This window comes from Bos taurus, chromosome 18, assembly GCF_002263795.3.
Source record: "Bos taurus isolate L1 Dominette 01449 registration number 42190680 breed Hereford chromosome 18, ARS-UCD2.0, whole genome shotgun sequence".
Taxonomy (NCBI): Eukaryota; Metazoa; Chordata; class Mammalia; order Artiodactyla; family Bovidae; genus Bos; species Bos taurus.
Genome location: NC_037345.1, coordinates 7,506,957 through 7,521,544, shown reverse-complemented (window position 1 = coordinate 7,521,544; position 14,588 = coordinate 7,506,957). Strand labels below are relative to the sequence as shown.

Genomic DNA, 14,588 nt, shown 5'->3' with positions numbered 1-14,588 from the left:
TACAAGCATTCTACTCTCTTCTTCAGTTTTAGTTATTGTTCAGTTGAGTTCAGTCGCTCAGTCGTGTCCGACTCTTTGCGACCCCATGAATCGCAGCACGCCAGGCCTCCCTGTCCATCACCAACTCTCGGAGTTCACTCAAACTCATGTCCATCGAGTTGGTGATGCCATCCAACCAACTCATCCTCTGTCGTCCGCTTCTCCTCCTGCCCCCAATCCCTCCCAGCATCAGAGTCTTTTCCAATGAGTCAACTCTTCGCATGAGGTGGCCAAAGTATTGGAGTTTCAGCTTTAGCATCAGTCCTTCCAATGAATATTCAGGACTGATTTCCTTTAGGATGGACTGGTTGGATCTCCTTGCAGTCCAAGGGACTCTCAAGAGTGTCCATAGTTCATCATTAGTTATTGTACTTTTAGAAAACATATTGTTGTTTGATAACTTGAGTCCACCTTCCTAATTCTTTTCTCAAAATGTTTTTGATTATTTCTATTTATGAAGTTCCAAAATAAAATCCATATGAGGTTCTTCTTTTAATTGCACTCGATTTACAAATCACTTTGTGGAAAGTTGGCATCTTTGTGATTTTGAGTCTTCTCATTCAAGAACATGTTTCTCTACATTTATTAAAACTTCCTTTCATGTGTGTTAGTAAAGTTATCTAGCTCTCTTGATACAGAGTCTGAGTTTGTTACTGGGCAGTTTAAATTTTTGTTTCTTTTGTAAATAGGGTTTTATTTTCAATTTATTACTGTTTATAAGAAGAATAATTTTTGATATTTGTTTTTAATGCTTCACCTTCTGAATTCTTACCAAATATATTTCGTTCAGTTCTTTTTGGAATTTTAGGTGGTCACATCATCCTCAAATTGTATTATCTTGCCTGTCCTTTCTCTTAGTTATACAGATATGTTTTTCTACTCTTACTTTATTTGCCACAATTTTCAGAAAGCACTCACTAATAGCATGACAGCCAGGAGTCATGTCTTGTCATGTCTTGCTTCTGATTTCATCATTAATTAAGGCAGGGGCTACTGGTAAAAGGTAGATGATTTTCCCTGTTAATTAGAGTTCCTGTATCTGTAGTCTTCCTTTTTTTTTTTTTAAATAAGGAGTGCTGTTGTATTTTATTAGGTGCTTCTTTGATAGTTCCTGAGATGATCATATAATCTTCCTCCTTATTATAAACTTGGGTATAATTTAGTAACTGATTTCTTAAGACTAATGTATCATATTGTGAAATAGGCACACTTGGTAATGATGAATTTTTATTTTAATAATTTGCTAGGTTCAGCCAACTGCTCTGTGTGTTTAGAATTTTTGTATTGATATTCATAAATATTGTTGGTCTTTGGTTTTCTTCTGTGTGTACTAATTTAGTAAAACTTTTAATGTTAGAATAGTGTTGGTTTCATGAAAGTGATTGATTAACCTTTTATTTTTCCCCCTGTTTTTAGGAAAAGTTTGTGCAACATGTCAGTTAAGCTTCCTCTTGAATGTTTTTTGAAAGAAATAAGTTGGTTGTGATATTTTCTGCATCTAGAATATTTTTTGAGATACTTTTGATAGCATTTCTAATGGCTGTTGATTTTTTCGTGTTTCACCTTCTGAAGTAATTTTTTGTAATTTATATGTAATAAGAACAACATTCCTAGTATCCCTGTTTTAAAATTCGTTTGAAAAGGTGCAAATAGTTTCCTCCTATATTTTCAAAATATCTCTTTTCTATATTTGATGATGTCTTCTTGTCTTCCTTAAATTGGTAGCTTTGTGATTTCCCTTTTTACCTATTTTTCAGGTTGCCAGCAGTTTGTCTCTTATATTGATTTTTTTTTCATAAAATCAGCTCTTAGCTTTATTTTCCCATTTCACTGTTTTCTTCTCTGTATTAATAAGCTCCTGATTTATCATTATTCATTTCTTCATTTAGTACTTTTTACTCCATCTATTTACTGTTTAACTTTAAATTATAAAATATGAAATGCAAAAATGTACATTTAATAGTAACAATAATAAGTGCACTCACCACATAATTTAAATAATAGAACATGTTTTTAGCCCTCTTGAGCACCTGTCTCAGTATAAGCCCAGCCATCCCTCTTTCTGAGAGGTTACTGTTGTGAATTTCTGGTTAATCATTTCCTTCACTTTCTGTATAATTTCACTTATGGGTCCCTAAAGTTCATGTTGGTTGATTTTTCCTGGTTTTGAAATGTAAAGAAATGGAATTGAATTGCATGAATTCTTCTTCAATCTTGCTTTTTGCTCAGTGTTATGCTTTTGAGATTTATCCATGTTAATGTATACTGGAATATACTGTTTTTACTGGAGTATACTATTTCTTTATAAGAGTATAGTATTTACATATATAAATATACAAAATGTTAAAATATACAGTATGTAATTACAAATAATAGGATATACAAATTATGGAATTTATTAATCTGTTCTAATGTGGGTGGACATTTGGAATTATTTAAGTTTCTTATTTTATTTTCATGCTTTGCTATTACAAACAGTGTAGCTATGAATATGTTTTGTACCTATCTACTGGTACATCCATGCCAGAGACTATCCATGTTAAATATTTAGATATGGAATTCCTGTGTTGTGTACTCATATATTCAGCTTCAGTAGATCATACCAATTTCCTCAAATTATTTCCAAAATATTTATATCTCTTTAGGCTTAATTTACTCTTAATTTTCCAGTTACTTGAGCTGAATACTTATTTCACATTTGATATTTGAAAATAAAAAGGAAAAGATTTATAGTTATTAATTTGTTTCAGAGCATGGTTTATTTACAGTTTTATTATGGAGGCTTCTAATTTAAATAAAAAATTTTATTTTAAAATAATTAAGTTAATGTTATTTTTATTCTTTTAATTGTTTCTGGCTCCAAGTTTTTATGCATTGTGGCCAGAGATCAAAGTGTATATTTAACCCTTTTTTGCAGTGTTACTGAATTTTTTGTGATTTAATGCATGATCAATATTTTATTATTTGAAGACTGAATTGTCTCCAGAGAGCACAGAATGTAGTATCTATATTATATGAGTAAATATATTTTGACAATTAGGATATATACCTATTAAATAAAGCTGACTAATTATATCAAGTACATTCTTAGATCCTTACTGTTTTTTCATAAAGTGAGAGCTAGTTTTAAGTCTCAGGGTCTTCTTGTAGATGTATTGGATAGATTTCCATGTCAATGTGTTTAGGTAATATTATTATGAATATTAGTATGTTTAAAATTATTTATGAAATGATATGTTATATTTTCTGTTTATCATGCTTCCTTTTGATCAACTGATACATTTACCTGACTTTGTTTAATTATATACATAAGGGCTGGGGGATTTTCTCAGGTGTTAAATCATTTATTTTTAAATCCTCATTTAAATCCTCATTTTTAAATCCTCATACTTACTACGTTTTGTGATAGTCTATTCACACCTTAAGAAAGTGTTCTGGCTTATTATTCTGACCCTGGAATAACTTGGTCAAATCTTCATAAATAGCTATATTCAGTTCACCTTTACCAAGGCACAGACCTGAAGAATACATCCTTTCTGTAAATTCATTTACTGCTTTAAAGTTTTAACTGTTCAGCAGTTACAGGATTTTTTTTTAAATCATAAAGAAAAATGTTTGCATCTCAAGTACAGAAGAAAACTTTAAACCGTTCTTGATTGATCTCTAAAACCCAACTACTTACACGCTCATGGTTTTCTCTTCTCTTCTGTTTTTGCCAACTTGTTCCATCTATCCAACATGTGCGTCTTATGTACACCATAATGATTCACACGTGCATCATGTGCGACACGTGCTAAATGTTGATTTGCACTTGCATTTTCTGTGTCGGGTTTACTTTGAAGCAGAGCTTCTTAAAAAACTAACTGAATCTGTCCAGTGAAAAGTCTCATGTCTTTTGAAAAACCAGAGTTCCTACACTGTCTCCAGATCTACCTCCAAAGCTGAACTTGGGTGTTGGCAGCTCTTGGGAAAGTTCAAATCCTTCACTGAATTCATTCATTCTTCTTTGGTCCAATCACATAGGGTTATTAGAAAAAAGCCTTTCTCTTTCAACACCCTGGAGAGAGATTTCACATATTGCTTCCTCTTCTGAATTGCGTTGTCAGGATTAAAGCTTATGGCATCAGACGTTGCTTTATCAGTACAACTATAAAATCCAGACAGCTTTGTGGAAGGATTCAAGAAGTATTCTCCCTTCAACTTAATGTTAGATAAACCTTTCTCTGTAATACTTCCAGAAAGCTGTACTGTAAAAAGGAGAGTAATCAATTCCAATAATATCAGAGAAACCACATTTTGCCTACAAGTTCAACCAGGAAAACACCATTTCCAGCTCTAATATTAAGCACTGAAGCATCCGGTGGAATCTTGTGTTTCTGCATCCACCTTATTAGTTGAGTCATGCTCACCTCTCCAAGCCAGATTTCTCCTGTATCTCCATATTCTTGCAAAGTTTGCAGTTCTAGATATCTCTTAGCATCTCAGCGTTCTGGAGTTCCCCGCGCAAACAGGGCGGAGCCACACACCCTCCGGGACTGCCCCCTGGAACCACGCCTCGGCGCCATCCGGCACCATCTTCTTCATCCTCTCCCGTTTATCGTGTGTTCTTGTTTTCCTTTTCTTGGGATTGATTATTTTATTTTGTGACTTTTTTCCCCCTGGAAGTTATATATATACTTCTTCTTTTTTTTTTGTAATGGGTTGTCCTTAACTTCTTAACAGACGTATTTGAAACTATTCTTTCTGCTAATGCCTTGAGTTAAGCAATTGCTAGAACGTCTCTCTTGAACGTGGGAAGCAACTTAGCTGCTCTTTATTTTCTCTCTCCTGGCCACCTCTCCTGTTTTTTAATTTGATTATTTAAATTTTATATACAGACTTTTGTTACTGTTGTATTTATACTAAACCTACTTTGTTAGGCCTTGAATTTTAACAATTCTTTCCCAAAGTGTAATGAATTGTCAACAGTTATTTAGATTTAAGTGTAAATTTACTTACATAATAATTTGTTGCGCTTCTGTATATTCCACAATTTTCTTGGACTGTGTTCTGTGATGCTGGAGTGTATCCTCAAGTAGCTCATTCAGATAAGGACTATACTTAGAAAACTGATTCCTTGAAATGTTATAATTTTCTAATTTATTAAAGTTTTTTTTTTCTATTGAAATCTTTCTTTTTTGATCAGTTGATACAGTTTTATAAATTTCTTTACAAATTTCTTAATGTTAACCCTCCATATTTTGGAATAAGTCCTTCTTGCTGAGGATTGTATTTTTTTCTGAGAAATTCAGCCAGCTGCTTGTTCCTCTTCTTCCTATTGTGCCCCCTGCCTTTCTAACAACTGACTCTTACCTTTATTTTTTTTGTGCTTTGTCCATTCTGGCCTTCCTATTGACTTTGTACCATGTTTCATTTTGTGAACTATTCAAAATATTCTTCTGTTTTTTGCTTGGAATGCTGTCCTGCTATTAATTCATATTCATTTTCTGACTCTTTTTTTTCAGTGTTTCTTTCTATAAAAAGTCTTCCTTGACGTCTAATACAGTGTAAGATTCCCAGTTTTATTTTTGGTTTGTTGTTTAGTTGCTAAGTTGTGTCGGACTCTGTGACCCCATGGACTATAGCCTGCCATGCTCCGCTGTCTGTGTAATTTCCCAGGCAAGAATACTGAAATAGGTTGCCATTTCCTTCTCCAGGGTGTCTTTCTGACCCGGGGATCAAACTCATGTCTCTTGCATTGGGAGGCAGATTCTTTACCACTGAGCCACCTGGGAAGCCTTTATATTCTATTATTTTAATTTTTTCATTAGAATTTCAGGGTTCCAGTACAAATTCCCAGTAGGTCCAAGCTTTGTGATCATCTCAGCTGACTCTTCTGGGTCAGGAAATACCCTCCCATGGCTCCAGTTTTAGATTAATTCTTGACTTTCCATTACTCCCAGGTCTTGTCTGGGTAATTGGTCAATACCTTTTCAGTTTTTTTGTTCCTCTACTTTTTCTTTGTCAAAAAGGAAACAAAATTTTTAGGGGTGTCTAGTGTGTAAAGCTTTCCCCCAGTTTTTGTTGGAATAATTAAGGAATTTATATTTGTTTTTGTAGGTTTTAAAATATTGTGTCCTCTTTAAGGAAAGATTAATAGCCTTTATATTGTTAGTTGTTAACAATTAGAGATCAAATATACATTTTACTTTTATCTGTTATACTTTATTATGAATTATTTGATGGCGCATCTGCCTCATTTATAAATTTATCATTTTGATACACTTTTTGGTCAGTGGTATACTTTTTGTTTTTGCTCAGGAAGAACATATGTATGGGTGGTATACTTTCTGGCCTGTTGTATATCTGAACATGGAAAATGTTTGTTTTTTTTTTTAATTCTTTCTGCATGAAAGATAGCTTGACTGGTTGTGAAGATTTTATTGCACACTGTTTTTTTGAAAATCATGGTGTGGAGGAGAAGTCTGATGCTAAGATGATTAAAAACTTACTAACTTTTGTTTCTGGTTCTTATAAGATTTGTTCTTTATCTTTTAAATTAATACATTTCAGAAGTAAATATATATCTAGTGTTCAGTTTTCATTAATATAGGTTGGTGCCACATCTTTTGATCAGTCATGGAGGCCTTGAAAGTTATGTTATTGGTTACTAGTTTCTTCCTTATGTTACATTGGTTAATATGTTGTATGTTTTTGGGTATACACTCAATATTTCTATCATTTTTCTCATCATTTGTTCTTCCTAATTTTCAGAGAACTTTTAAGCTAAACTTCTAATTCACTTCTTGTTTTCTGCTAACCATTGTTAACTCCATTTGTTTTGCAAGATAGTTTCCTTATTTTTATAAACCCTGGTACTTTATTATATAAACAGTATAGAAACACTTTAAAGAATACTTTTGCAATTATTTTATTCTTAAACCCGTCTTTCCTTTTCATGGACTAGGTTGCCATTTCCTCCTCCAAGGATGTAGAAGTGACACCCACTGCCCATTCCACACCCCCCTTCCTTACACTCAGCACGTGGCCAGCTTCTCCCAGGCCAGGGACGCCCTCAGGATGGAAGCAGCTGGGCCTGGGTCTTGCCCCTGAATCTCCTTCCCACTTGCTTGTTTTATTTTGTTGGGAGGAGTCATCAGAGTTCTGTCCCAATCAGAGTTGCTTCCCAGAGTGTCCCTCAAGCGAGGTGGGTGCTAAGGCCACCCCCATTCCTGGCAGGGCGTTTATTCTCTCAATGGTGCCTTCTGCTGCCCCCACTGTCCCGACCCCCATGTGTGCCTTCTACCCCAAAGCATCTCACATCTACCCCAGCCTCTTCTCTCTGAATCCAGGGCTGGCTTCTCATTGCCTCACTTCCCAGAGTGAGTTTAGAGAATTGAAGTCAGCATAGAATGCTGATCCCACTTCTTTGTTTCCGGGGGGATCAGAACGTCCTTGTGACTATGACAGAATTATCTCTGCTTCATTGTACATTTAAATGGAAACATACTCTTCCATTATAAAGGTACACAGCATGCTTTGTTTTTATTTTCATTTTTCTATTTTTGAGAGGAAAGAACAATGACAGTAGTTTGTGCTCAGTTCTCTGTTACCAGACTGAATGAATCTGCCCTTTTGCTCACCCCTCTCCAGTGAGATAAAAACCAGAATTATAAGAAATCATTTATGCAATATTGATTTAGTTTTTATTGGCATATAATCAGCATGGAATTAATTTGGACACATTATATGAGGATCTAAATTCATCCTATTTCATGTTTATAACAAGTTGACATAACCCCATTTATTTACTAAACTTCTTTCCCCACTGATGGAGACGACTCCTACACTATGTATCAGAACCCATTTATGTATCAGAGCCCGTTTATGCTACCACATGCAAAAGAATGAAACTGGACAACATCTCACCCCATACACAAGAGTTAACTGACAGTAGATTAAAGGCTTGAAGGTAAGACCAGAAACCATAAAACTTCCAGATGAAAGCATAGGTGTAACTTCCTCGACACTGCTCTTGGCATTGGTTTCTTTCTTGTTTTTTGGATCTGACTCTGAAGGTAATGGTAAAGAAAGCAAAAATAAACACAAGGTACTATATCAAACTAAAAAGCTTTTGCACAGTGAATGAAAAACCATCAACAAAATAAAACAACCTATGATTGGGAAAAAATGTCTGCACATCATATATCTGATGTGTGTATGTGTGTGCTCAGTCATGTCTGACTCTGCGACCCCATGGACTGTAGCCCCCCCAGGCTCCGCTGTCCATGGGATTCTCCAGGCAAGAATGCTGGAGTGGGTTGCCATTTCCTACTCTAGGGGATCTTCCTGACTCAGGGATCAAACCCCCATCTTCTACATTGCAGGTGGATTCTTTACTACTGAGCCATCAGGGAAGCCCCATAAGTTTGATAGGGGGCTAATATCTAAAATATAAAAATAACTCATACAATTCAATAAGAAAAAAGCACAATTTGATTGACAAATGGACAGGGGATCTGAAAAGACTTTTTCCCAAAGAAGATATACTGATGGCCAACAGGCATGTAAAAAAGTGCTCAGGACCTCTAAATATCAGGGAAATGCAAACCAAAAAGAATGCATATTGTCAAAAAGACAGGAAATAGCAAGCGTTGGAGAGGTTGTGGAGAAAAGAGAAGTCTCATACACTGTTGGTGGGAATGTAAATTAGTGCACTTACTATGGAAAGCATTATGAAGTTTCTTCAAAACAATTAAAAATAGAACTACTATGTGATCTAGGTATCCAGCTTCTGGATATTTACTGGAAGAAAATGAAAACATCAATTCAGACAGACATATGCACCTTCATGATCATTGCTACATTATTTACAGGAGCCAAGATATAGAAACAACTGGAATATCCATTGATGGATGAATGGATAAAGAGGATGTGATATATATGTGTGTGTGTGTAATGGAATATTTTTCAGCCTTCAGAATGAATAAAATCCTGCCATTTGCAACAATGTGGATGGACCTAGTGGGTATTATGCTAACTGAAATAAGTCAGAGAACAAAGACAAATACCATATGATTCTACATATATGGGAGATCTAAAAAATTAGATAAATAAAAACCAAACTCATATATATAACGGAGAAGAGATTGGTAAATATCAGAGGGGAAGGGGGTTGATGGGTGAGAAGGGTGAACAAGGGGTCAGTTGTATGATGGTGGTTAATAACTAGACTTAATTCGATGATCACTTTTTAGTGTGTTCAAATGCTGAATTATAATGTACACTTGAAACTAATGTTATATTTAGTTGAACTAATTTTACTTAAAAAAAGAAGACCATTTTTGCTGGTACCTCCCCATAGTACATAAGTCTACACTAGCAAGTTTTTAATCTCTATATTCTTTTCCATAGATCTGTCTGTTCTTGTTCCATAACATACCCTTTTATTCTTATAAATATTTCAGTATCGACAATGCTGGTCTGTTTTAATTACTCATAGTAAAAGATTTTATTTCCTTTTCTCCCATTGGGATAGGGATTGGAATTGTATCAGTAAATTAAATTTAATTTGGGGAGATTTTGGTACTTGAATCTCTTTGGTCTTCCTCTCTGGAATAAAGCTCTTAGCTCCATTGTTCCAAATCTCTTAAGTCTCTCAGAACAGTTTTTCAGTTGTCTCTATAAATGTATTTGCTCAGTCCACTCAGTTGTGTCCAACTCTGCGACTGTATGGACTGCAGCCCATCAGGCTCCTCTGTCCATGAAATTTTCCAGGCAAGAATGCTGGAGCGAGTTACCATTTCCTTCTCCAGGGGATCTTCTCCACCCAGGGATCGAACCTGCATCTCCTGTGTCCCCTGCATTGACAGGCAGGTTCTTTACTACTGAGCCACCTGGGAAGTCCCGTCTTTATACAGGTCATGTGTATTTCTTAAGGCTGTTTTTAAGTATTAGATAGCTTTTGAGGCCACCATGTATAGAATGTTTAAAATCACATTTTATACTATTAATAGTTATTGCTGGAATATAGAAAAGTTTTTTTTTAATTTATTCATCTTATACCAAGCCACTTTATTAAATGCTTATTTTTTATTAAATGCTTGTCTTTCACATGATTCTTTTCTTTTAAGCATGTTAAATCATTCCATATTTAAAAAGATGTGTGTTTTTTTGTCTTGTTCTTTTCAATATTTATAGCTGTCATTGAGTTTTACATCTCTGATTTCCCCATTGCTTTTCCTGGGTGCCCTATTTCATTTTCAGTGCACCTTGTATTTTATAGCTCCTTCTCTATTTTGTCTTTCCTCCTGGTTCTTAACACTCTTTGACATACCATATATTTCTTTTAAAGAAAAACAACTTATTCATGATTTCCCCAGAGGATATAAGCTCCCTGAGGATAGGGATTTTTGTTCATCTTTACCACTGTATCTGTAGGAAGGGCACATGACTCCACAAATATTTGTTGTATGAATGAAGTTTCATTATTTTGGAACTCCAGATTGAGGCTAATTTGAGTTCAGAGATGTGAAACTTTTGAAGTGTCTTGGCTTCCCTTCTCTCTTTTACCTTTTCTTCGTTGAAGATGATGGAAACAAATCAGTTTTTGAATAGCTACCGTTGATTCTCATGTTGTCACAATTGTTAGTCACAAGTTATGTTCTTTCTAAAGTCCCTGTGAACACAGGATTTGCCAGTACTCTTGGGCCCTCCATATCCATGGATTCTGCATCCACAGATTCCAACTGTGGATGGAAAATATTAGAGGGGGGCGGCGGGGGAAATTCCAGCAAGCTTCAGAAAGCAAAACCTGAGTTTGCCAGGTACCAGCAACTATTCATAGAGGATCTACATCATATTTACAACTCTTTGCATTGCACTTACACTGTATTAGGTTTTAGAGGTAACCTAGAGATGACAAGGTATACAGGAGGATGTGCGGTGGTTACATGCAAATACCATGCCATTTTATATAAGGGAAACTTGAGCATCAACAGGTTTTGTTATCCTCAGGGGTCATGGAACCGACTCCGCCCTGCAACCCAGGATATCGAACCATTACCCTAGGGGAAATGTAAGGTTCAGCTTGTGAGACTCTTGTCACATTTTTGTCAGCTGATCAGTACATAACCTCGTTTTATGTGTTCTTCTGTTCAAAGGCACCTTATTTAATACATACTATTGATGCATTAATGTTGAATTGCACAGCTAGCAGCACTATAAACTCACACTGGAAGGAAGCTCATGTAACATATGTATTTTCTGCACAAGGCCCAGCACAACCTTCCCAGTGTAGGGCAGCCAGGCAGCCTTCCAGCACTAAGCTTGGGGTTATTTTAAATAGCAAAATCACCAACAGAAAGCACGAAAATGCAAAAGTGTGGCACTAAATAGACCTGGAAAGGCACACTTGTTTGCATCATGGGAGCTGAAACAGAAAAGGAGAGTCTCTTGTTCAGTCTCATCTGGGGTCATGCCAGTCAGATGACTCAATGGGCCCTGCTCTGTGCATGTTCTTGAATGGCCACAAAGTCTCCTTAGTATTGATTTTGGGGGTTGGAAATAAATTTTAGTGAGTAGAATTCACAAATATGAGACCAGTGAACAATGAGGATCCAGCGTAGTTTCATGTGGTATGGCTGTAACATCTTTTCTAAATGGTGGAACATCCCTCCTGAGTCGGGTTTTGGTCTGAATGAGATGACCGTGGCCAGCAGCTCTGCAGTCGTGAGCTCTGGGTCTTAGCATCACCCAGCATTTTGGACCGTAGTCACCTTCTACTCCTTCCGCCTTCGCTTCATGTCCCCGTGATGTCCAGGCTCTCCCTGAGGTCACGTTTTTCCTTAGGTACTAAATTCTTTCTCTTTCCTGGGATCCTCTGACCCTGCACACTCAGAATTTCACTCTGGGGACTCTTTTGAAGTTTATTTGAGCGGCCCGTCTTCTTAGCATCCCTGGACCACAGATGTAGCCTTTGAATCTCAAAATGTTTTAAATCTACTTTCCTGAAGTTCTGAAATGGAGGCACACACCTACATGACCTGGGGTGGGGGGGTTGGGCTGTAAACTCAGGTCCCCCCAGCCTTGCCCCAGACCCCCCGTGAGTCAGCAGTGGCAAAGGGTAGAAGTTCCACAGGTGAGTCAGATTTGTGCAGGTGAGGGAGCTCTGGTGAAGATGACAACAACTAGAAATGATAACCGTCAAAACCACAACCATAAGCGTTGGGCTCCTTAATAAACTCTTTGTGTTTTAATCTTACACCTCTGTGACATAGATGTATACTATGATGAGACTTCCCTAGTGGCTCAGTGGTAAAGAATCCGCCTGTCAAGGCAGGAGTTGCAGGTTCAGTTCCTGGGTCAGGAAGATGCCCTCGTGAAAGAAAGGACAACCCACTCAGTGTTCTCTCTCTCTCTCTTTTTTTCCTGCTTTTGATTTTTAATTGGGGTATAGCTAATTAACAATGTTGTGATAGTTTCAGGTGAGCAGTGAAGGGACTCAGCCATACGTATACATGTATCTATTCTTCCCTCCCATCCAAGCTGTCACAAAACATTCAGCAGCTCACTCCAGTATTCTTAACTGGGAAATCCCACAGACGGAGGAGCCCATGGGGTCGAAAAAGTCGGACATGACTCAGTGACTAAATAACAACAACATACTGTGTTGCTCAGTCACTGCGTCGTGTCCGGCTCTTGGCAACTCCATGGACTGCAGCACACCAGGCCGCACTGTCCTTTACCATCTCCTGGAGTTTGCTCAAAGTCCTGTCAGTTGAGTTGGTGATGCCATCCAACCATATTATCCTCTGTCACCCCCTTCTCCAGAATGTATTCTGTGCTGTGCTGTGCTTAGTTGCTCAGCCTTGTCCGACTCTTTGCGACCCCATGAACTGTAGTCTGCCAGGCTCCTCTGTCCATGGGGATTCTCCAGGCAAGAATACTGGAGTGGGTTGCCATGCCCTCCTCCAGGGGATCTTCCCAACCCGGGGATTGAACCCAGGTTTCCTGCTTTTCAAGCAGATTCTTTACCAGCTAAGCTACCAGGGAAGCCCAGAACATACTGTGATAAACCCCAAATACGAATGAGAAGACAGATGTTCACAGTGGTCAAGTGACTTCTCCAAAGTCTTAGCTCCTTGGCAAAGAATTGGAACTCAATGGCTACTTCATCAGGAGTGGTTCAACCTGGATTTTGTGCAGGAATTGCCTGGAGGGGCTTGTTAAGACAGATTACCAGCCCCACCCTCTGAATTTCTAATTCTGTAGACTTGGAGTGGGGCCTGGAGGGTCTACGTTTCTAACAAGCTCCATTGTGATGCTGATATCTGTGACATCCTTCTTTTCTCGTTGTTGTTCAGTTGCTCAGTTGTGTCCCACTCTTTGCCACCCCATGGACTGCAGCTTGCCAGGCTTCCCTGTCCTTTACCATCTCCCAGTGACCCCATGGACTACAGAGTCCATGGAGTTCTCCAGGCCAGAATACTGGAGTGGGTAGCCTTTCCCTTCTCCAGGGGATCTTCCCGACCCAGGGATCGAACCCAGGTCTCCCGCATTGCAGGTGGATTCTTTACTGTCTGAGGCACCAGGGCAGCCCAAGAATACTGGAGTGGGTAGCCTATTCCTTCTGCAGGGGATCTTCCCAACCCAAGAATAGAACTGAGGTCTCTTGCATTGCAGGCAGATTCTTTACCAGCTGAGCTATCAGGGACACCACCATCACCGGGAGATTGCTGAAACTCATGTCCATTGAGTCAGTAATGCTGTCCAACCATCTCATCCTCTGTCGTCCCCTTCTCCTCCTGCCTTCAGTCTTTCCCAGCACCAGGGTGTTTTCTAACGAGTTGGCTCTTCGCATCAGGTGGCCAAAGTATTGGAGCTTTAGCTTCAGCATCAGTCCTTCCAATGAATATTCAGGACTGATTTCCTTTAGGATGGGCTGGTTTGATCTCCTTGCAGTCCAAGGGACTCTCAAGAGTCTTTTCCAACACCACAGTTCAAAAGCGTCAATTCTTCGGCGATCAGCCGTTATGATCCAACTCTCACATCCATACATGACTATTGGAAAAACCGTAGCTTTGACTAGACTGACCTTTGTTGGCAAAGTAATGTCTCTGCTTTTTAGTATGCTGTCTAGGTTTGTCATAGCTTTTTTTTTGCAAGGAGCAAGCACCTTTTAATTTCATGGCCGCAGTCACTATCTGCAATGATTTTGGAGCCCGAGAAAATAAAGTCTGTCACTGTTTCCATTGTTTTCCCACTATTTGCCATGGAGTGATGGGACCAGATGCCAGGATCTTCGTTTTGTGAATGTTGAGCTTTAAGCCAGCTTTTCACTGTCCTCTTTTACCTTTGTCAAGAGTCTCTTAAGTTCCTCTTCACTTTCTGCCAAAAGGGTGGTGTCATCTGCATATCTGAGGATATTGATATTTCTCCCAGCAATCTTGATTCCAGCTTGTGCTTCATCCAGCCCAGCATTTTACATGATGTACTCTGCATATAAGTTAAATAAGCAGGCTGACAATATACAGCTTCGACATACTCCTTTCCCAATTTTGAACCAGTCT

At 38.0% G+C, this 14,588-nt stretch overlaps 1 protein-coding gene and 1 pseudogene across 1 annotated transcript in view; one reads left to right on the top strand and one right to left on the bottom strand.

The window, feature by feature from the left end:
• The window catches only part of CDYL2 (chromodomain Y like 2), a 169,977-nt gene that overhangs the window by 31,990 nt on the left and 123,399 nt on the right, over positions 1-14,588 (top strand).
• LOC132342782 (EEF1A lysine methyltransferase 2-like) lies at positions 3,851-4,396 on the bottom strand (annotated as a pseudogene).